Source organism: Pezoporus flaviventris, unplaced genomic scaffold (genome assembly GCF_033815535.1).
Source record: "Pezoporus flaviventris isolate CSIRO_AGI_PZ_B2104156 unplaced genomic scaffold, CSIRO_AGI_Pfla_v1 ptg000026l, whole genome shotgun sequence".
In the NCBI taxonomy this organism is placed as follows: Eukaryota; Metazoa; Chordata; class Aves; order Psittaciformes; family Psittacidae; genus Pezoporus; species Pezoporus flaviventris.
This window is the reverse complement of record NW_026892574.1, coordinates 2724172-2748307: the sequence shown is the minus strand read 5'-3', so window position 1 is coordinate 2748307 and position 24136 is coordinate 2724172. Positions and strand designations below refer to the sequence as shown.

General features: G+C 47.7%; 1 long non-coding RNA gene across 1 annotated transcript; it reads left to right on the top strand.

The window, feature by feature from the left end:
• Positions 1–1505: 1505 nt before the first annotated feature.
• On the top strand, positions 1506–24085 carry LOC133271894 (uncharacterized). Its single transcript, XR_009744290.1, has 3 exons — positions 1506–3035; positions 19530–19753; positions 22654–24085. It is a non-coding gene; the product is annotated as an uncharacterized LOC133271894 (long non-coding RNA).
• Positions 24086–24136: the final 51 nt, after the last annotated feature.

The following is a 24136-nucleotide window of genomic DNA, read 5'->3' as shown; positions in this document are numbered from 1 at the left end:
GGCGTCTCTTGGGGTGCCGCGAGGGGACGGAGGGGCTCTGGGCGTCTCTTGGGGTGCCGCGAGGGGACGGAGGGGCTCTGGGCGTCTCTTGGGGTACCGCGAGGGGACGAAGGGGCTCTGGGCGTCTCTTGGGGTACCGCGAGCAGAGAGAGGGGCTCTGGGCATCTCCTGGGGTGCCGCGAGGAGACGGAGGGGCTCTGGGCGTCCCTTGGGGTGCTGTGAGGAGACGGAGGGGCTCTGGGCATCTCCTGGGGTGCCGCAAGGAGACGGAGGGGCTCTGGGCGCCCCTTGGGGTGCCGCGAGGACACGGAGGGGCTCTGGGCGTCCCTTGGGGTGCCGTGAGGACACGGAGGGGCTCTGGGCGTCCCTTGGGGTGCTGTGAGGAGACGGAGGGGCTCTGGGCGTCCCTTGGGGTGCCGTGAGGACACGGAGGGGCTCTGGGCGTCCCTTGGGGTGCTGTGAGGAGACGGAGGGGCTCTGGGCGTCTCCTGGGGTGCCGGGAGGAGCTGGAGGGGCTGTGGGTGGCTTCCAGGCAGATTTGAGGAGATAGAGGTGTTGTGAAGGCACGGAGGGCTCGGAGTAGCTGCTGTGCATAGAGGGGCAGCCGGCCCAGGGTGCGAGGCGATATCCCACAAGGGGGGGCATAGCCCACATGGGAAGAAGAGGCGGTAGTTTTCCTGCTCTGGGTTTCCCCTTTGCCTCAGGCAATGCAGTGCTTGTTTCCCAGAAGTACTGGAGTCCCTTACCCCCAGTAGTTTTTGGGGGCTCTGGTGTGTCCATAGGAAAAGAACAAAGCTCTGAGTCAGCTGCGTTGGGAAACCCGGTGCTGCTCAAACACATCTCGTGTATTTTCCTCCTAAACATGCACCTCTGACTCCCTGGAGAGTGCACAGGGGCTCAGAAAGCAGCAGCTAGTCTCACTGGGGGTGGTGGCGTCCTGAACTTCGCCTCCAGCTGGTATGAACTTAGCAGTTTCTCTGTTGGTGATGCTCAGACTTTCACCACTGCACTTCTGAAGCGTGGTGCCATTGCCTGAGTTTTGAAGATAAACAAGACTCCTGTGTGAATACCAGCAGCAAGTAAAATTGTATCCTGCATCCTCTGGCTTACAGTGGACATTGAAGTTAATTTGTGTAAAGGAATATTTGTAGGTGGGTTATGATAAAAGGAGCTCTTTATGAACCTGGCTGTCCAAGATGCAGGAGTACTAATTCCTGTAAGTGTATACTAACTGCAAGAAAGGAGAAGAAAAATGACAGTGCGTTTTCTTCCTCAGCTTGTGAAACAATTTCGCAGCAGACAGGATTTGGCAGAGTACTGCCTCTCAGCCTCACATCCCTCAGCCAGCCGAGAGCCAGCTTGGGCACTTTGAGGCAAGAGTGGTTTTTGTAACAGGTACAGAGTTTTGAAGAGAGCAATTTTAAAGCTCACTCTTACTCGACTCGTGTCTTGCACGTAGTCACAATATGTAGTTACTAGAAGGTGCTTACTAGGAGAGTGAGTGGGGACACTAGCAAGAAGTTTGCCTGACCCTCCTTTATCACTCACTTTGAGGATGCTGTTTGCCTTATGTAAACGTCGTGATCTGAGTAGCTCAAGAGGAAGGCAGTCTTAAACCAGGGCCTAATGGCAGACTCGCGGTCAACTCCAGAGCGTTACTAAGCTCTGAGGTAGGAAATGGGACAGAGTTCTGCCCCCATGTACTCCTCATGGGGCCCTGAAAAAGTAGACAGAGCTTTACAAGGCAGGTTGTGGGATCTGGGGTTTAGTAGGGCTGGATGGTTTTTTAAACACTGTTTGCTTCCTGCTTACTAGGAATTTAAGACAGCACTGTTTAAGAAGTCTTGATGCTTAGATCTTAAACAATTCAGCTCATTCCAGCGGTACAATGCTGAAGTCACCATTAAGAAACAGCCTTTCATCTGCGGGTGTCATTAAACTACATATAGAATCACAGACTGGTTTGGGTTGGAAGGTATCATAAGGGTCATCTAGTTCCAACCCCCTGTCACGGGCAGGGACACCTTCCACTAAGTTTCAGTTTTTCTGTAGATAAATGATTAAACTAAGGCTGTGGTATTTACCCTGAGCCTGTCGAACAGTTAGGACAGGAAGAGTCTTGGTCTTTTGATAACACCAGGGCAGTGCTTCAAATTACTGGTTCAGTTTGCTCCTGAAAAGTGCTGGATTTACCACTGGCTTTCAGTTAGTGTTACATGCCTTAAGTATTTACATACTTACATAATAATTAGCACTTGAAGTTAAAAAATATGTGATGTTTCAGGTTACTGCTGTCCCTCTCCCCCTGACGTCAGCATTTGACTCCCTACCCTGAAGCTTTGTATCACATCAGTTACTTTAAAAAATGAGGAAACACAGTGACATTCTACCATGTAGATACCTGACAAGTGTCCTTAGAGCAGAGTTAATGTGTTTGAACCTAAGGGATCACTCCAGTGCTGATTTAATCTCAGTTTTAACAACGTAAGTCCCATATGTTTGATTTATAGTATGTTGATAGTATTTTTTCCTTCTCCTATTCTTCTGCTATTAATTGACCATGGTACTTAACTGGAGAGGGACAGAGGGAATACGTGTTTTGTGGCAAGAGGCACCAAAGCTGTTGTACTCTGCCAGCATTATTTGCACTGCAAGAGGCTGCAGAGCTTATCTGCATCAACATCTGCCACAGCAGGTTCCATCCCACAAAAATCTGATAATCCTTCTTTATCCTGACAACATTAGCTTTTCACCAAATTGCAAGGCTGAGGGATGAGGTACATTAGTCTGCTCTGGTGCTGGAATTCAGAAACTTCTGGTTTTGTATTTAGAAGTGCATGTGGAGTCTGAAGCCTGAGGAGCATGTGCTTTCTACACAAACGTCATTCAAGGTTGGCAGCTGAGACACAGCAACCTTGGCTACAATAAGGAGATCTCCAAGTGGAGCACAACTCTCAACTTTTCCTGTCAGACTTCTCTACAATCTGTGCTATCAATTGGACACTGCAGTAATGCTTCTTCAGAGTTTGATTTGGGTGAATTTATTTAACCTTGTACATGACAGGAATTGCGCAGAGCTAAAGAGCAAGGGAGTGACATTAACTTGACCCTCATCTTGGAATTCTGCTGGAGGAACATGTCCTTGTGAGTGCACTGAGATAGCTCTGAGCTCTGGGACCAAAAGAGTGGAGGAAAAGTTGGGAAAAAGGGTGTCTTGTCTGCCCTGCCATTTTCCTCCCTTTGGAGATACTGCCAGAGTTTACATGCTGAAGATGAAGTAAATACTAATAAAGCTGCCATTAATTAAAATTTATGAGGGCTTCAGTGGGTTAATTAAATGGTATTTAAGGATGTTAATTGTGGCAATATATTACCATCATCCAGCAGGGCTCAGGAGAAAGTAGCATGAAGTGCCATGCAAATGTCGTTTGCCACACTGCAGAAGGAGGACTTCAGACTACGCCAAGGGACAGCACATTAGCAGTCCAAGGGGGAAGAGAGAGCCTGTCCTGAGAGCGAGCAAGCTTGCCTTGTCTGGAGAGAGATGGCAGCTACAGTGGGCAAGGGAGAAGCAATGACTGCCTAGGAATATGTTAAAGGCAGAGTAGCATGTAGTAAAGAAGATATAAGCTGAGGGGATAGCACTGGTGTGAAAACTCAGCTGGCTCACCCAAATTTAGCTTGGATGTCACTGTGTTTTGGAAGAGTCTTTGGAGACTGGTACCTTAGATGCTGTGTGCCAGTTAGATTCAGCAGAGGAAGCTTTAGCTGGCTGAAAGGCCTGTGTGTTGCAGTGGTAAGGGAAGGCAAGAGTCAACTACCCTGGGAGCCTCTGATGATTTTAGTTTTCTAAAGCCCATTCCGTTTTGATGATTTGTCCAAGTCTTTGCTAAGTAAGTTGCAAGAGGGGGAAAATAAAGGTTACCTTCCAGCCATGTGGGAGGTGGATGAGAAGCCATAGAAAGTGCCATATAGAAATTGAAATGGAGGGAAAAAAATGCCCCTGTGACAGGGTCACATTGATTTCTGCAGATGCCTGCGAAGGGTTGCTGGTGAAGATGTTCTCTTTCCATTTTACCAGTTCACCATATGGGCTCAGGTGTAAGTTACCTTCAGTGCTTCCTTTTCCTCTTATCCCCCTTCTCTCAAGCATGTTTTGCCCAGTATTCCTTAAAACAGAACTTGATTCACAGGTTTGTAGCCTTTATCTAGCCTCATGCCATCAGCAGTTAGCTCCTTTCATGGAGTTTTAATGAATTGTATGCTTTTAAGACAGCATTTTCTTCAGGAGAAAAGCAAGAGTCAAAAATTACTGTATATATCTCTACCATTAGCAATGTTTAGTCCCTTTTCCCCACTTCTGAATTCAGAACTGCACATATTTTCCCCCCCACAGTCAATGTTGAGGGCGAGCCAGAAAAAGAGTTCTCCCTCCCCAGGCACAAGCCATCATCTATATTGAGATCTGAATTTTCCAAGGGAGTGGATGTGATCCTGACATCTGGATTTAATCCAGACTCAAATTCCAGGCTTAGATCTGAGAACTTCCACCTCCGGTCTTCTTAGAGAGAACTTAGTTTACCTTTTAAGGCAAAATTCAAGGGTTGTGATAGCTGCATAGTGAGAATTCTTCCCATGCTGAATTTCTTCAGCAGATTTTCCTCATTTGGACCCAGTGTTGTCTTTACATGACAGAACAGGAAATCTCGTTCTTTGTAGGACCCTCTAATCGATGCAGTTGACCAAGCTGGAATCGCTGCTGAATGCTGAGGCATATGTGACCTGTTGCAGAGTGGCCGAGCAGCTCCCCTCTGCCACAGACTCAGGCCAGGCAAGCTTCTTACCCATCTCATACAAACAGCCACTGAGCTGTTTCTCTCCCCAGTGTAATGGATATCTTTTGAAATCCAAGACCTGCTGGTAGGTCCCCACAAGGGTGTTGGGTCAGAACACTTTTGCCTATCTGCAAGGCCTCAGGTGCTGCCCATTGATGCAGAGGAATTTGGTCTCTTGGCAAAGTCTCATTACAGGGGAATGACTCACGCTTAGTCGGGACAGCAGAAGCTGTTGCCACCCTCATACAAGGTACCCTGCCCTTCTGCTGAAAGGCACCACTCCCACACTGGGGCTGCTGTGGTCTTACAGCCCATCTGATGAACACATCCAGCAGTGGTTTATCTTAATTCCAGAATATCTCCCTGACATTCTTCCAGTTGCTTCAGATGTGGAAAGTCGCATGGTAGTCTTTTTTTCATTTTGCATCCTCGAGTTTGTTTTGCTTTGTTTAGCACATGGCAGGAAATGATGCACAGATCCTTCTAGCTACTGTGAGCTTTGCTGCACTTGCAGTGATTTGCGTTCACACCCTTGTTTGCTCCTCTCTCACGCGGTTCTCCTCCTCCTCTTACAAAGAATCAGTGTATTTTTAGTTGGGATTATTGCTGGGCTTCAGATTGGCATTTTGCTTGCATATGTCAGCCTTCATTTCTCCTCATTAGCTACTCAAATAAAGACACCATCTTCTATGTCCAATTTTGGAGCTTAAACTCTACATAGTCATCAGAGAGCAGAAGTACCTTAGAAAAAGTAAATCTGAGCACTTCCTATATGCAGGTGAGAGAGGGTGGGGAAAGGGCATAGCTCTGGTCAAAGCTCTCTGTAGCTCTCTGTAAACTGGAGTTGCCAGAAAGGAATGAAATAGATAGCCTGCTCCTCTCTATATAGGAAAGACAGCTGACAGAGGAGAGAAAGAAGTGGGTGTCTCTTCTTCATCTGAATGTAAATGTTCCAGGCCCAGACAGTGACGCTCAATACTATATATACTCATGCGTATAGTAAAGCATCTTTGCTACACAAGGTAGCTGTAGTGAGCAGTTACTGCTGCATTAATGACGGCATTGGCAGGAATGTAGAAGTCAGAGCAGAGGCAGGATTGTAAAAGTCCTTGAAAACAAGAAATTCCACAGGAGTGAAAAAATGCTGTGCTGGAGCCTATGGGCTCCTATGGGCTTTTAGAGCTATGTCAATGTTAGGCCTTTTATGTCAAGCAGAAATTAAGGGCACACCTTGTTCTCTTCCTCTTACGCTGTACAAATGTTCTGGTTTTTGTTGAGGTAGAGTTAATTTTCTTCAGAGGCGCTTGTATGGGGCTATTGTGGATTTGGGATGAAAATAGTGTTGATAACACAGGGATGCTTTAGTCATTGCTGACCAGTGCTTTGCATAGCGTCAGGGGCTTTGCTGTTTCTCACACTGCCCTGCCAGCAAGTAGGGGGTGCTGGAGAAGTTGGGAGGGGACAACCCTGAGTGATGAAAGGTATGTTCCCCACCAGGTGACATTAAACTCAGCAATGAACCTGGGGGGTGGAGGTTGGCTGGGGCTGCTGATGCTCAGGGACTGGCTGGGCATTGGTCAGGTGGTGGTGAGCAGTTGTTTTCTTTTACATCACTTGTTTTTCCTCTCTTTGTTGTGTGTGGTGTGTCCTTTTTTGTTTTTATTTTTTTAATGACTAAACCATCTTTATCTCAAGCCACAAGTTTTTTCACCTTTACCCTTCTAATTCCTTCTTCTGTGCTACTGGAGTGGAGGGACAGAGTGGCTCTGTGGGGATTAGCTGCCTACTGGGTTAAACCATGACAAAAAAATCATCTCTCTGACTTGTGTACCTGTCCATGGGCCCATCACAGCCACTGTACATGGCAGTAGCATATTCAAGTGCTCTCACTCCTCCCCAGTCACTGCAGACTCAATTTGACACAGTAAGTTAAATCCTTTGTATAAATTGATGTAGCTTTGTTTGTCAAATGGACATTCCCTCACTAGACAGGTGAATCAGTATTCCCTGCAGATGTATATGCTACCTTTCTTTTTCCAAGTGTAGCAATGCAAGTAAGATTTCCTTTTCAGACAGGAAATAGGGATAAAGGCATCCTGTGAAGTCCTAATAGTTTCTGATTTATTTTGGGCAGGTGAAGATGATGGGATTTCAAAAGGCTGTCACCTTAAAATGTCTGTCATAGGTACAGTACCGCTACAAGCAAAGCTGGTTGTTCTGGTTTGTTTCAGCAAAGGCTTATTCTCTTATGCATCCGGTATTTCAATTTCCTCTGCAAGGATTGATATTTCAGTGAAGTAAGGAGAAGCAGAAGCATTTCAGAATGAAATAACCTGCTGATGACATAAGAAGGTGGGGGAAAATCCCCTTCCTGACTAGACCTAAGCTGGGAGTTCCTGTGTGGGTGTTATCCCATGAGCGAGTACCCAATGAGGCAACAGAACGCTTCTTTTACCTGGGTGGCTTTTCTTCGTATCCAGCTATTCCATAGCATTTGATATTGCTGCTCTTGAGACAGTCTTAAGGACTGTCTTGGAGAAAACAAGCAATAGAAGGAAGTGTAAAGCAGTTTTCATCTTTTATTGTTTCCATCAATAGTCAGGGAAACTATAGCTAAAGAATTAGTTGTTATAGTTAATATTATGCTGCTATAGTTGTACAGTCAGAATTACCTCGACAGAAATAATCCAAAGGGTTGAGAGGGAAGTGGCCAAGCAGTAGAGAGAGGAAGGATGCCTCACACTGCAAACGGAGATGTTCCAGGCATGAAAATAGCAAGAAAGTGTGTGGTAACAGGGGGTATGAAACATCACAGAGCCAAACCCACTCCTGTGAGTGGGAGGAGAGTCTGTGTAACACCACAGCCTGTGTGGCACAGCAGAAAGCTGGAAGGATGAGCTACAGCTCTTTGGTGTCCAAGGAGTAACTTCCTCTGCCCATCTTTCCTTTTGGTGTGTTCTGCCCATGGGGTTGCTGTGCTATTTTGCAATAGTTGTTGTTGCTTAACCTTTGAGGTGCAAGATGTATTATTCCTGCCCATGCTTTAAAGATTATAGATTAAGTTAGAGGGTGGTGATAAGGTATTAAAGTAAGAGTGTCAGTAATAAGGAAGAAGAGGCTGGTGCTGAAACATTGAGGGAGGAAATTAGCACATCGTATCTCCAAATCTGAACTTGGGAGCTGCAGCCCAGAGACGCTTTGTGACATATTAAGGTTATTGGAGTGTACAAGGCTTCCATTCCCTGTTTGCCTTTGCACTGAACTCTTCAAAAGCCTGGCAAGGGTTTGCTCTGTTTGCTCTGTCGTACAAACAGCCCAAGTCACGCAAAGCTCTGGGCTCTACTTTCAAGGCTCCTGGGCCACTCTGCCTGCCAAGCAGCACAGGCGGTACCAGGAGGAGAACTAGTGAGGATCAGGCAAGGCAGCTGGGATGGGAGGTTTCTTGGAGTGCTGTGACCTTGCTGGCAGCCTTTTCTGCATGTAGTTTATTTGATCTGATGGCTCTGGAGCTGCTTTGAACAACATTCCAGCTGAGATTGGCGGGGTTAGAGGGGGCTCAAAGGAGGAAGTCGTCTCTGACTTGGTGTGCTGAGCAAACCTAGTCTTGTCAGGTGCTGTCTTGGGGTGATGACAATGGTTAGAAAATGTGTTGCTCTCGTACCACTAGGAAACGTAAAGAACCTGGAGTCTTCTTTTCAGGAATCCCTCCACTTAATCGGGCAAGATGCATGTGCTTGCTTCTGGAAATGCACTTTGACCCAGCCCAGGGCAAAGATGATAAAAGCTGATTCTAGGGAATGTCCTAGAAAGAGATGGAAGTCAAACACTGTGTAACAAAAAAAGTTGAAAGGAATCAGCTGAGGAATTAAGACTGAAATGACAAAAATACAAATTTGAGGTTAAGTCATTCACTCTTTTGCCTGGTTTCTCACGTTGCACTGATTGTAAGAGCAAACCAAGGGGGAGCAGAGGGTTATTGCTGGCTTAGTATTAGAGATGGCTCGTGATTGACCTGTGTGTTGCAGTTTTATGTAGAGCTCTGCTCCTCTTATAGAGCATTTACATACATTAGAAAATTTAGTCTCTTCAGACGTGCCCAAAACTTCAACAGTCATCCCACGGACTCGTAGAACTAGAGTGCAGTTGTGATTGTTGGGGTTTTTTTAAATACTTCCAATCTTATTTTTAAAGACCTCTAATGACAAGTCTCTTCTTCAAAGTTCTGATGTGAGAAAGCAATTCAGAGTTCTTGTTCTTAAAAGGTTGCACCTTGTTTCCAGTGTGAAATGTCATAATGTGCTCATTAAAAAAAAACACTATAAAAAATCAACATTAGGACAGGAGAGCTCTCCTGAGCCAGCCCCTCTTAGCACTGGTAAGAGATGATTGATCACATAGGGAGAAAGTACCAAGCCATGTGAGAATATGGTGTGGAGGGGTAGTGGCTCTACATGGGGAGGTAAAGAGGTATTTTGGGGTGAAGTGGAACTGTTTCTCTCCAGCCATCAGTAGTAGCAGCCAGCTTTCAGATGAACTCCACTGCACAAAGCCATTGCTGGGATGCTCAGGTTTAAGCAATGACTGAACTGTTTCCCCAAAAGCCCTGATGGCAGTTTTGTATTTCAGTTGTTTGGCACTTTGAAGTCCACACCTACAGCTGGCATGGATTATTCCAGTGTTTAACAAGTAGAGAGGTGGTTGGGTTGCCCTGCAACCTTTTCCCCAGCCCATTCACTGTTTAAAGGTTAATTCTTCTGCCTCTCATGCAGTATGCTGAGCAATCTCTTGGAAGCAGCAGTTTTGGCAAGAGATGTCATGTTGAGCAACACACACTTACAGGCCAGGCTCTAAGATAGGAAGCAGATATTCATTCTGTCCAACCTGCAGCACAAATAAGAGCCTGTGGTAGAGTGTGGGACACCTGAGGGGGAGGAACCACCTTGTCAGCCACAAAACAGGAGCCAAAAACTCTAATATGTGAAGGTGTGCAAACCCTCTGGATCCTTGTGCTTGCTTGTGCTGAAATCCAGAAGGATCCTCATGGCTTGCATGGTGCCTGGTCTGGTACTTTGGTAGGAAGGAGGGAGAGGGGAGGCTGGTGCTTGGCACAGCAAACAACTGTGCTGCTTTTCTGAGGGCAAGTGGAGCTCTGGTTTCCCTTGTGAGCTTTTGGGACCTTGGCTTGCTGTGTACTACCTGTGCTCTCTGTACTGCTGTCTCAGAAAGGTGGTAACTTCTCCTGTGTTTGCTTAAGTTTGGTTCCCAAACCCTCATGTCTCTTCCACAGCAAAGAACCTGTCAAGATTATTTACCATGAAGGACAATGAGATTTTGAGCAAGTAATTCAGATTTAAAGCTCCAGTTACAAGAGCAAATAAACTAGAGCTGCTTCCTAAGCTTGTGTTTTAATTGGAAGAAGTGATTTCAGTATATCCTTTCCAAAGTCCTTGCCCTGTCTCTTGGGCTTGATAGCCAGTGACCTAGTTTTCATGGAAAGATCTCGTAGCAGTGCAGTTCCTCACCCAGCTGCACTTGGATGGGTATGCTGATGGTGCCTGGAGTTTGATTGCTCTGCTATTCAAAGCTTCCTTGGGTAGAAATACAGGTTTATGTTTACTTGGCAGCTTTTCTCCTTTCTGCTTATTCTGGTTAAATTGTATGGAGTCTTGTCTGTTCGCTGGTGTGCTGTCAGTTGTGCATGTTGCTGAACACAATGCCTTTGGGGGTGGTAGTGAGTACAAGTGACGCTTTAATAAGGGTTCCTGAAGACATGGCTTTAGCACAATGCTGCCCCCGTCTCCCAAGAATTGTCAGTTTAGGGCTTATTAGTCACACATCCCTCCTTTGAAACAGCTATTTTTAATGCTCCTGTTGTGCGAAGCCCTGTTAGGTTTTGCCATTTTTGCTGATGGTGTCTGCTTTTTAGTTGCTCAGGTGGCAGAAGTGGGGCTAGAAAACGCAGTCAGCATTATCTCAGATTATCTCCCTGTCACCAGTGGATTTAAGCAGATCAAAGCATTCATAGGGATCATGTGTAGGTGCAAACCACAGCTAGCTGTAAAGACCAGGGCAGATCATACGCACCTAAACTGTCTCTTCTCCCAGGCATCAACCATCCACGCCCTAGCCCCAGCCAGTCTCTGCCACCCTGTTGACAGAGGGGTTCTCTGATGCCATGGTGAGGGACAGGTCTTTGCCAAGTGAACAACCTGGCCCTGCTGGCACGCTGCAACATCAGGCCCTTTTCTCCACTGGCCTTGATGCCCACTGCAGCACTGTCTCAGGGCTGTGTGACTGTCAGACCAGGATGTTAATGTACCTCTCTGTGCAAGCTGAGGCAGTGCATGAGGAGGAGCTGGTAGCTGTTAGCTTCTCCCAGAGGCATCAGGGAATGAAGTGAGTTGGGTAGCACACCCCAGCACAGAGGGCTGTGGGGCAGAAAAGCAGGGTTGCAGGTGAAGCACAGTGCAGGGAGCTGGGGCTCAGCTGCCAGCAGGATTTGGTGCTGCTCCTCTGTTGGAGCCTCATGTCTGTCTACCCTTGGGCTGTTGCTCTCTTCTATTTCATGGTTTATGTGAGTCTGGGCAGTGGCTAGTCAACTCTGGACACCTTGGAGGAGGAGGTGGGGGCAAACTGGTGTGTCTGCTGGCTAAAAGCTTGACAGAGAGCAGGCTGGGTTAGGCTAGCATCTGGCATTACCTCTGGCCTGCTTCTGGGCTTACGGAGCTACTTTATCTGTCATGTTTGCCATGACAGATGGGGTTTCTTCAGGATTAATTAAGGATCATAACTGTGACCTAGTTACCAGACTTGCACTATTGTTCCTGGAGCTCTCTGAGCCACCAGGCTGTTTGAGAGAGCTTCTTACCCATGTCTCCTCTGGTTACTCGCTCCTTATATCCCTCTGGGACTGACTCTGAGCCCCAGGCAGGATCACGTTACAGTAATTTCTCTAATAGATTCTTGCTTTACCCCTGGGTTGGTAGCTCGCTGCTTCCTGCTTGAAGCCCACCACTAGCTGTAGGGATTAGATATGCTGGCATACATCTTTCAGTGTTCTCTCCTGCTTGGGAGAGGGGGCTGGAGGTCAGGAGAGATCAACTGCAAGATTAGAAAGGATGGTGCTGAAGGCATCTTGAGATAGTCCAGTTCTGTGCCTCCATGCCTTAAACCATACTGATGCTGAGGAGCTATCCCAGGATACTTCTCTTGGCTAATCAAATCCTTCTTATTTCCAATTTCTGCTTTGTTGTAGCAAGCCTTTAGGAATTCTCCCCATAAAGGAGCAGAAATGACTAGAACTTGAGAAGTAAAATTGAGTTCAAGCGCTTCTAACCCTGCTCCTTTCCTGACACATTTTCAGGTAGAGCACTGTTCCAGCTGGGAACAACTCAGTGTCTATTCCTGTGGCCTGCAGACCTGCTACAACCAGATCCTTCCTTTGGCTGGGGAGGGGCTGCACGACAGGGATCATGATGGGGACTTGTCCCCTTCCCATCTTCCTGCTCTCTCCTTCTTTCGCTTTGCTGCTTGTTTGATGGCAGCTCGCCTTGCCTGGTGGATTGAATCTCACACAGCTGGGCCACTGCACCAGCTTGCAGCATTGTGCACATGGCATGTTTACTGCTCACATGAGGAGGGTTTGTGTTCCCTAAGCTCCTCTTTGTCCTCCATGGAGGTGGTCCTAAACTAGCCTGATGTTCTGCTCAGGGTCTGATCATGTCCCCAGTGGGATTCCAGCAGCTCCTGCTGATTTCAGGCAGGAAGAGCATAAAGGAGGCTGTAGAGTGGGACTCCTGAGAAACAGCACTTCACTGTCCCCAGAAGCACGCGCAGTGGGGGAACTGCTTGGCTTTTCTTCTCTGCCTCAGAAAACATCTCTCGTGTTCCAGTGACCTGCTTATTATGTAGGTCATCGTCAGCTGGAAAGGAAAAACAATTTCAAAAGTAGGAGAAATCTAGCAGGGTTCCTCCACTGAGCAGCTCCTTCTGGAAAAGCAGGGGAAGCTGCCCTGGGGGAGGTGGCAGGCAGTGTGGCCTTTCCTCTTCCATCCACCCTGGCCAGAGCGGTTGGAGAGGGGAAACTGCAGCGGGAGAGATGTGTGATATCCTGAAAGCAAGCAGATCGGTGTGCCCCTTAATGGGGGAACAGTGCATTAAGGCAGACAATAGGAACTGGAGTGGTCAGGGGTTGTTTGTTCTTTAATGACTTTCTTGGGCTTGGTTTTTGTAAGTAGGAGGTTGTTTCTGCTGGTCTTACGTTGGTTGTGTGTCTACACAGTGGAGACCTGTGCCATGTGTGCTGGAGGAGCAGTCCCTGCTGGGAGACAAGCGTGTCCCTCCAGAGGTAGAAAGGGGACACAGAAAAAAGCAAATGCCTCTGGATGCCAAAAGTAAAACTGGGACTTGAACCGAAATTCATCTCACTGGTATGCCAGTGCCATTACCCTTGGGCTGTTCCACTTTGCTCATTGCAGAGCTGATACCTTGTGATACCCACTGAGAAAAGAGAAAGCCTTTAGCATAAACTCGTGGCTGGAACCTAAGCAAGGGACAGATTGCCTTGTGAAGAAGAGGTTGGGTGAAATCCAACTTCACTCATAATTGTCTCTCATGCAGTAACTCTTATGATCCTTCACTATACTCGCTTCCCTCCCAAATCCCCTAAATATCAGCTGGAACACAGACACCCTGTGTCCTGGCTACTTCCCACTTGGGGTTGTGTGTGTTTGCTGGCCAGCCAGCAGTCAGGAAGAGAGCTACAGCTTCTCCTTTGCATGTGGTTTGCCTCTCTACCTGCTCACTGAGGGGTTTCTCTTTCCTTTCAAAACGTGCAGAAATGCTGTTTTTGAGGTGATACAACACGATCTTGTAATTGTTACCTTCCAAAATGGGGTTACAATATGCTGCCTTTCTAGTGATGAAAAGGTGTATGGGGAGGTGTGTTGTGCAGTGAGCAAAGGGCTCTCCCCCCCTCTGCCTTGCTGTTTGCTGGATCCCCTCCCTAGGTCCCCATCACAGCTACTTTACGGCTCACTGGAGCAGGGCTGGTGAGCATCCTCTTGCTGGGCATTTGTGCTCTTGTGGCATTCACCCATGCTAAGGCTGAGTGTCTGAAGCTGCTCCAGTTCCAGGAGGCTTCTGGCACAGACCCTTGTGCTTGAAGGTGCGACTGGCCTTTTCCCAGAATACAGGTTCTTGCAGAGCTGCTCGCTTTGCGCTCATCTCCTGCAGCCTTTGCTCGTCACTCTATACCAGCATCTGCTGTGCTGTCTAGATAAAGCACAACTGTCTGTGACTGGACTGTCTGCCCTCCTCAGCATCTTGATCTTGGTGGTTTCTGTTTCATATATGAAGATCTGTCTGTGGATCCCAGTTCTCCTGCTGTCTAACCCCAGGGGAGGCAGGCCTTGTCTCATCACACCACAGCAGTCTAGAGAAGTCAATTCAGGAAGTAATACAGCAATGACACTTTGAACAGAATGACACTTTTCACTTATAATAAAAAGACGTCTCCCATGCTTTGTGCACCCACATGGAGCAGAGTATTAGGAAAGCAGGCAGGTATCTTAACTGGAGGCAGTGCCATGCGATCTGGCAGTATACCACAGACAGCTTCGAAGTCTTATTCAAGGTGTAGGATTAGGGTAAGTTCCTAGGATATGATTTTCTGTTTTAGACAGGGCACAGTGCCCTGAGGCTGGGATTGTCACGTTGGCTTGATGGATCCTTGCACAATGAGGCTGCTGCGTGCTGCAGACAGCAGAGTGCTGGAGCTGTCATGTCCTTGTGGTGAGGAGGTCTAGGATAGCCTGTCCTCTTTGCCTGGAGGAAGGCTTTGATTAGAAGCTGTCTCATAAATGTGGGGTTATTGAATGAGTTGCTCCTTCAGTGTGTATGAGCCATCTCCATGTACGTGCCACGTGCATGTGTTCTGGGCATGCATGCAGTTGGTCATCCAAGTTTTTCCTTATCAAGCTTTTTCTAATTTCTCCCTGCATGGAGCAATTCTCCAGCAATTTTAAACGCAGCAGCAGGGGTGAGTCAGGCACATCTTGTCAAGGCTGCCCTATTTCTTATCTCTTTGGTTTTATTATAAATTGAATCCATGTGTCACAGGGCACAGCGCTGTTCCCAGCACGACTGGTGGCAAGAAATAGCTACCCAGGAATGGTATGTATTGTGTGGTAGCTGGGGAGAACTTCCTGTTCCCAATATCTCCAGCCTGTCTGGGGCTTGCTGCCTTGAAATTGTGGAACTTAATTAAAGGATGATTAGGCTGTGGAAATACCATTTTAGCCACTGATTGAGTTTACTTGTGTTTGTCTCATTGTCTTCAGAAGTTGGTGAGGCCATAAATTTAGCAAGATGGAGTGTCTGAATCAGGTTTTTAAATGGGAAACAAGGCAACCTGATGTTGTAAGAATGGTGATGCTTCCCTGAGGGAGTAAAGGGCATTATGGTCCACACATAAACCAGTCCTGAGGTACTTGAGGGCAGGTTGAGTCCTGTGCAGGCAGACTGGGGTTCCTGCACCTCTTTGGAAAGTATCTGGTGTTGCTCTGGGTAAGAGAGGAGGTTAGGTGGCCCTTGGACTTCATTTCTCAAGATAGAGGCGTCGGAACACTCAGCCTAGCCTGGGGCTCTGCCCAGCTTTCTGTTGTGAGAGCACATCTCCCATCTATTCAACTTGGTTTAGCTCATCTCATGATGAGTCTTGATATTGTTTAATGCAGATTTGCACCCAGAGGACAACACTATAGCCTCAGTTGTTGCCAAACTTGCGGGTGGTGGAAGAGCTGTACTGGAACGTAAGCACCAGCCTGGGTGTAGAATAATAATTAGGGCTGCTACCCATAGCTGTCCCCCCAGTTACTTGTCTTCAAAGCTCCAATTGTCCTATGAATGAAGCAACTTTCATTTGAATTAATTTCAAAGTAGAGGGTGTTTGAAGGAGAAAAACACTGTGGCTGTTTGTGCTGCAGTGAGCTCACTGCAACTTGGGGTCTCTCTTTCTTGCGTGTGCCCTCAAGCCAGTGCTCAGGTCTGGCTTCCACCTATGGGATGGTACAGCAGCTCCAGCCCAGACCTGGGCTGCCAGGGCAGGAGTGAGGAGCACAGTTATGGCCACTGCAGATTGGAGTGGGACCGTGCAGGGAACTGGGTTTACAGCTCTCTTGTGCTGGGTGAGGTCATGTTGGGGGTACAAGAAAATAGACCAGTGTCCCAGTATGAATCAGCCATCCCTTTATATAGAGCCACTGCTTCTCCAGTGGTACCAGGCAGTCCTGCAGGGTGGTGGGTGCAGGGAGAAAGGACTGACTTTCCTCTTGTGACAGGAGGGTTTATGCTGGGCAGTTGTGGCTGGCTACTGTTTGTGAGAAAAGAACAAGGCTCCAGAGTTGGACTGAAGAGCTTCCCTGCTGTTTCTTGGTTTGGAGGGCCAGGCTGTATCCCTGGGACTTGAGAAGACAGGGCTACAAACAACAGTTTCCTGATTTGGTGTCTTTTCACATTTGGCACTGCAATTCTCTTGCGTTGTAAAGGATTTTTGCCAGGCTATTATATGATTCACTGCTGGCTTCCTGTTCCATCTCTTTTAAGCTGAATTTCATGATGACATACAGTTGTGCTTTGGTTGTGCTACTACCTGCCAGAGGCTTTGAATGTGGTGGCCATGCTTCACTTCAATGAAAAGCTCAAAGAACAGTAAAGCTTTTAAATGTCCCTGGAAATCTCTGAAACCACACAGCCAGTGGTCAGAGCCCTTACAATACACTGACCAAGAGGGAGGCTGTAGCAGACTCAAACCATAGCAGCCATGAGGGAAAAAAACAACCCCAAACACAGAGAAACTAATTTTCAAAATCCTAAATCTATGCTGGAGCAGGTTTCCTTAGGTCTGTTGTTGAGGGAGTTCCCTGCATGGCACAGGAAACAAAATTGCTCACAGATTAGAAACCAAAGGAGTGAAAGAACGTGTCTGGATCGCCCACAGCTATTTGCCAGTAGTGCCAGGTGGACAAAGGTTAAACATTAATTTCTATCTAGTATCTTCTTGTCCCTTTTTTTCACTGGCCCAGTGCTAGTTCAGTACACTATCTGGAGGGTGATATAGCACACAGCACGGGGGGGAAAGGTGCTTTTGGGGGAGGATGTAGTGTGAACATCCACCTTTGTGGAGGGATATCCTGCCAGGCCAGGGCTGCTGTTGCCAGTTAGACCAAATGCCACTGAGCGTGCGCTGCTGCAGGACTCCACCTCAGGGCAGGTGGCAAGCACGGGCAGGAGGATTTGGCCTCGGCAGCCACGGCTCATTCCTGTGTGGAGTTACCCCGCTGCAGTCCATGCCATCCATTATGTATGGTTGTACCTTCAGACAGGTGAGAAGATGAGGGCTCAGGCAGTGTTACAACTCCTGCCTGAGGATTCTCCAAGCCCATCAGTATGAGTCACTGCTTATTTACCAAACGCACACAAAACGCATGGTATCAATACTGAGTAACACTTACTCGCAGATGTTTGGACATCAGGCTGTTTGCAGAGCAGTTGCACAATCTGTGTATGTAGTCACCCACTCCTAAGAAAACCAGATATCTCAGCCTGTCCACCTAACCGATTGCTTTAGCCCAATGACCTCACTTGCTTTTACTATGTAGAGGATTTGATTTTCCTACTGCAAAGGTTGTTTAGCATCCATGCCCTTAGTATCATCTTTCCACTTCCTCTACTGCATAAAAGCATTAGGCCAAAAGCTCTAAGAGCATCACGTCTGTACAGCTGCACTTCACTTGGGAAGGGATAATCTAAAAGATATGTTTAACTTGAACCAATTTAATGAGTTTACTAATGATTTTTTTTTAATGTTAAAGCCTTTTCCCTATGGTCTAAGCCCAGAGCAACCACTGTGAGTGCTCATATCATCAGCAGAGCTCAGACCAACCACAGCTCAGAGCAGGGGCAGTGTTCGGTCCTCTATCACACTGAACAAGGGCATTCACCCATGCAAGAGCTTATGGTGTGTTGGCACTGGGAACCTTTAGCTTATAATTATGTCATCTGGAGATGAGTTACAGGTACGTTGTCACAGCAGCAAGGAATTGTTCCTGTACCTGTGCAAGAAACATGTATAAAGCCGTTACAGTCAAATCATGCTTTTGCTGTTTGACTGAAGTTAGAAGAACAAGGTATCCCGCTCCAGAGGTGTTGCAGAAAATTTGCTCTAGCATAGTCCTGAGCTAAGATAACAGACAACAGGGAGGTGGAAGTGGCTGTTGGGCTAGAACAAGAGAGCTGGGAGTCCTTGTTTATAATCAGTGTAAATAAGCCACGAGGGAAGATTCTCAGACTGGGTCATTTTTTGCCATGACACCAATGATTGCAACATCAGTGTGACTAATGCCATGCATGGGATTTATCTGAGACGTCTGTTTTGTCCGAGGTTAGACTGTTGACACAGTGTGTTGTAATACTTGTAATTACAAACAAGCAGCAGAGGAACCCATGTGTGGAGGTGTCTGCCCTCTTTGGAGATGGTGGCCTGTGTTCTGCTCAGGCTCATAAGAAACAAGGAAGAACTAAACACAGGAGATGCTTTGAGGAACAAGCCTATAAAATCTCACGCCACCAGGTGAGGAAGCTTTGTTTTGTGCAAATGAAATTGAGCCTCAAATACCTAAGTCTTGGTTGACTGTATGTGACAGAAGTCAGACCAAACATCCATCCAGCTAGCAGCAGACACTAAGGGAAAATCCTGGTGGGCGCTATGTTCCTGGCAATCCCCTGAGCCAGAGGATACAGCTCAGGACATAAAAGTGCTGGTGAACCCATTGTGCCTTTATGAACTTGCTTGGTTGAGATCCAGAGCTTGGCAATGAGTTAGACAGTTCTGTATCATTTGGAAATGAACTTCCTTCAGAGAAATCAGCATTGTGTCTTCAATGTCAGCTGCACTTTCCTGCCCTCTAAACATTAGGATAGCATATCACACTGTCATAAAACTTGCTGGTCTTTACAGCTCACAGTTTGAAAAGCATAAGGTTTCATTTTGGCTAAGTATTCTGTAACATCAACAGGCTGCATTTCTGACATCTTTTGCCCTGGTGTAAGTATTTATGGTAACTGTATTATGCTGGAGGGTTTTTTCTCTGAAGGTCAGGGCAGTTGCAGATAAAACAGCCCATCCCTCCCAGTTCTCATTAGAGAAACCACCTCTGGAGGAATCCGACAGAACTAAAAGCTGCCAACCCTGATTGTCCAAAAGGTTGACTTAGCAAGTGAGGTCCTTCCCCTCTGCCTTATAGTTATAAGCCCTTGTGGTCCACCTAGGTTTGTGATAAGGACTGTCCTGCATGGCAAAAACACTGGGTGCTCTTAGCATGCATTTCTCCTACACCCTGAAATCACAATCTCTCTTCAGGTGAATATAAAATACTAAAAACGGTGTAATAAAAATATCAGGAGTTGGAAATAACTGTCCTGGTACCTCAGTTCTCCTTAGCACAGTATTCAGCCACTGCAGAGTCTGTGCTTTGCAGAGGTATTGTCTTCTGTGAATGAAGCACTCGGCTTGAATCAGTGCTTGGCCATTCTCCAGCACCTGGTTCAGTGTGGCGCTTCCAGGGAAGCCGCTCACACAGGAGAAGTTTCAGTGGATCACTTCCTCATTCTGCTCTTCTGCTTCTACTTGCATAGGCTAAAAGTTACCACGAGCTTGAAAACTCAGCAGCAGCCATGTGGCTCTTGAACTGGTATAACTATGAATGCAGCTATGGTGGAGGCTGTGGAGCCTGCTCGCATCGCTGCTCCTTCTCTGCAGTGGTGGGTATTCAAGAAACCAAGCAACCCTCGAGGAGCAGTAGAGTGTGATATTCCCCCTTTCTCCTCATGGCTGCCTGAAACATCCCAAAGCAAAGCAGGTACTTTCCATTCAGCTGGGGTATTAGGATGTGTAGATTAAACACGTATTCAGCAGGCTGACTAGGAGGGTTTTGTGTATGTCTCTCTTTAGGCTGGCCAGGACTTTGTCATATTTTGCCTCCCCTTCCCAGATGCTTCCTTCTGTGCTTCAATAAAGTGGGATATGGCATCACTTTTGGTTTTGTCTGTGGAAGAGTAAATGAATGAGAAGAGCAAAAGCCAGCTATGTAGAACACATTCCTCTGCTGTGACTGCAAAAAAGTCTCCACTTCAGATACAGGCATCCGCTGTTTGCATTGCTCATCTTCCTGGCAGGGGTTATGGGCTCTGTCTGCCTCACTTGATTCAAGCCTGACCTTTCTGATCTTTCTATTTTTGAGATACTGGATATCCTGTCCCTTCCTCCCACAGATCCTGGATTCCAGCTGCTTCTCATATCTCCAAGAGTTGACAACAAAAGATCTCCTGTAACGGGTCAAGGTACAGTGATAGACAAGAATGCTTTTGTTCTTGACAGGACTTGGTTTATCTACCAGGTGCATTGCAGACCGGGCATTGTGCTGAAAGGCACAGGCAGAGGAATGTGTCCTCCAAGAGGGAGTAAACCTGACCAAGAAATGCAGGGCTGGGTGATCTGTGGTGGCAAATAGATTCTTCTGAGAATGCCTGAGATGCTGCAGTGGCTTCCCCTACGCCTCAGGGTGACGCAGAGCAGAACATCTCGAACTCGCTGCAGCACCTCTCTTCTTTTGACTTGTCCATCTTCCTGGACCAGCTCCTTTCTTTCCCTTTCTGCTTTTGCAAGAGAGACTGGAAGGAGTCACTTCCTGGAGGTAGAGAGGGGAGAGGTGGCTGTGATCACTGGGCCCTGGCTTTCCACCCCAAAGCTTGTTGCTCCTTGGCTTGTGTTGATGCCTGGTGAGTTTCACCCTTGGAGCAAGCCTAAATCGCTGAGGATTTTCCAGAGATAAGTGTAAGCCAAAAGCTGAATATGGGCATTCTTAAGGGTCAGAATGTGTTAGGAACTGACTTGTTAGCTCAATCTGTGTTTTGGGTGGGGAATTCACATCCATTTGCAAAAGTCTGAAGCTAGACAGTGAAATCCCCTCTGCTCCTTCCATTTCCCAGCACTTAATGCAGCATTAAAGCTCTGTTACAGCATTTTGAAGGGCGCATGTTTAGATATAAACCATTCTATAGAGGAAATAGTGTACCGTAAGGTTTGTGCTGCTAGAAAATTTCCCTCTGTTGACAGGCTCTTCGTTAACTGGCATCATAGCAGCAGCAGCAAGCCTGCTTTTAGCACTGTTTCCAAACTTAGCCAAGGCTTAGAACAGTTTGTTAGGGAACAGTAACCTGGGACTCTAACAAGGTGAGCTCAGGGGTTGTTCTGGGCTATCAGCTATCTGCTGGGCCTTTGGCACCTTTGAAATAGCCTCCCGTTACAGAGCTCACAAACTGCTGCCTCACACTGGGCTGTAAGAGAGAGAAGCAGGAGCTCAGATACTGGGTACCATAGATGGATTTTCTGCATTGATCCTGCTGGCATGAAGAGGATTTATGCCACACAAAGGCTTTGCTGCAACATGTTTCAACAAGGGAAACCCTTTCCCCTTGCTTGGCAGAAGTATTCATACCCCTTTGGAAAGGTTAGCTTGCTTCCAGGGAAGCTTTTCCAGTTCAAGGACAGATCTTGGGGCATATGAGTCTTTGATCCCAAATCTTTAAATGCTGGCCTGAAGGACTTCTATCAGTATGTGGCAGTGCCTGGAGCATTGGGTCAGTGCAGCTTATGTCAAACACGTAAAGCTGGCTCAGGCAAAACTTGCCACTTCTCTGAATCCAGAGAGGGTATTTCAGGGCAAATTTCTTCTTGTACCCCTTTCCCTTTCTCATCAAATGCAAGAAACAAAAGTGAACATGTCTTCCTCCCATGCAACTCCTCCAGGGCTAGAGAAGCCAAAGGATGAAAGGCACAATGCAGCCAGTGCCGGGGAGGGAGCACACCAGAAGGCTGGAGCACATCCCAGTACCACATGGCTGCAGCACAAGGGTGTCTGGTCGCTGTGACAAAGGTTATGACAACACGTATCAGGCACAGCTTGACTGTCCTGGTGTGCTGGGCTGAGCTGTATGCTGGGCTCCTCCAAAAGTGGATTTGTGCTGAAAACAGTGTTGGTAACACAGGGATGTTTTCACTGCTGCTGACAAGTGCTTACACAGCATCAAGGCCTTTCCTGCTCCTCACCACCAGCGAGTAGACTGGGTGTGCACAAGGAGTCAGGAGGGGACACAGCTGGGACAGCTGACCCCAACTGGCCCAAGGGATATCCCATACTGTATGATGTTATGCTCAGTATCTAAAGCTGGGGGAAGAAGGAAGGGGGGAAGGATGTTTGGAGTGGTGGCGTTTGTCTTCCCAAGTAACCATTACATGTGATGGAGCCTGGCTTTCCTGGAGATGGCTGAACACAGTCTGTGTTCATGGGAACAGACTGTCCATGGGAAGTGGGGAATGAATTCCATATTTTGCATTGCTTGTGCCAGAGGCTTTTGTTTTAGCTGTTGAACTGTCTGTATCTCAACCCATGAGTTTTCTCACTTTTACCCTTCTGATTCTCTCCACCATCCCCCCAGTGGGGAGTGAGTGAGTGTGGGGCTGAGCTGCCGCTGAGGTTAAACCAAGACACCTTTAAAGAAGAAGCTCTTGACCCTGTAGGGAGGGGGTCGATTCAAAATGTTTACAGAGCAAAACTGACCTTGTTGCTTTCATTCTTGCATTTGGAACAGCAAAGAAAAGCAGAGGAACCAAAGCAAGGAAGGGGGATTGCGCACCTCCTGTTTCTTTCATTTCCTTTGCACAATTCTCATAGTGTTTTACTTCTAATTGATCCTACAGAGCAGCCCCTGCGAGACTGGAAATCTGGGAGAGGAGCATCGCCTGTTCCCTCACAGAAGCAGTGCTCTTCAACTCACTGAGCCTTTCTCTATCTAGAGACGAAATGGGCAGCAAATGGGAATTCTGTTTTCTTGCATTCATTCAGCTTGGGAAACAGACTTCCCCAGACTGCTGGACAGCCCAGAGGGAAATCATGGGGGCCAGAAGGGACCTCATCAGGGTACCGCACAGAGAAGGGTGAAGCAATGTCTGCCTGAGGAAGGATCCCTCCATGCCAGCACTAAGGGCACTGGCTGCACCCCCAGCCTTGCTGGTCCTCATTCTGCCAAAGCCTGTGAAGCCAGAGCTCAAGAGCCACCGGCACAGCAAAGACCACAAGGGCATTTCTGCAGGTGCCAGAGGTGCCCAGCTGGAAAGCTTCCCAAATCGGCACTGGGATGTGCCACGCTGCAGCTGTCCATGCTCCTCCCTGCGGACCCACTGCTGGCTGCAAGCGGACACAGCACAGTCCTCTCCCTGCCTACAGCCCTTCAACACAGCTTCATGGACTGCTGGGCTCTGGAGTCCCACTCCCGGTGGCTCTGCAGGGAAAAGCAGCGAGGGCTCTTCAGCCACGTCTCCCCTTGCCGCTCCCTTCTGCCAGGTCATGAATGCCACACTGCGATGTCACTGCCTTGCAGCCAGGGCACCACAGTGGTGTTTGAGAATGTCCCATGGGAACCTGCAGTTGGCACCACTTGGTACAGTCAACCCTTGGCTGGTGTGTGACAGGACAAGTCCTGGCTCGCCAGATCAACGGCTGCAGAAGTCAAGCCCAAATGAGAGCAGAGTTTCACCAGCACCTCCAGTTGTCCCGTCCTCTTTGGACAGTGAAAAACACTGTTCCATAGTTCTGCACCTTTAACATTCCCACTTGTCACTTAGTGCTCTTAAGTAAGATAGACGTTCCAGCACGTGTCATGGTAGCACCAAGAGGTCAGCAAAGGCTGAGCTCCTGTTGGCACTACACAGAAGAGCAGCCAGACACCGCTTTCTCTCTCTGAGGATGAGATGTTGGAAGAGAAATCGATCCATGCAGCCAATCAGTGGTGGGCAGTGGGCTGCACTGACTCTCCAGTTCTGTCTGCTTCCAACTGGCTGGGAAATACAAAGTACTGCTGTGCCCTCAGGCAGTCAAATTCACTGCAGAAAGGCCTAGCTTTAGTAATTCTACAAGCTGTTCAGGGAGGAGAGGGAAGCTGCCAGGGGAGATGGTTAAGTGGATGCCACAGAATTAGTGCTGGTTGAAACCAGGGCCGCTCTGACTTTCTGCAAGCAGATGTATCTTTCCGTTCAGCATGCAAAGGCAGCAAATGCAACAGATACGAGTTTTGTTCTGTGGTCTGCCCTCGTCACGTTGATCTGCTCTTCCTCTCTGCAGGAATTGTGTGGAAAGGAGAGCAGACGGCCACCCTGCATCTTCAGGAGGTGCAAGGCCACTGGG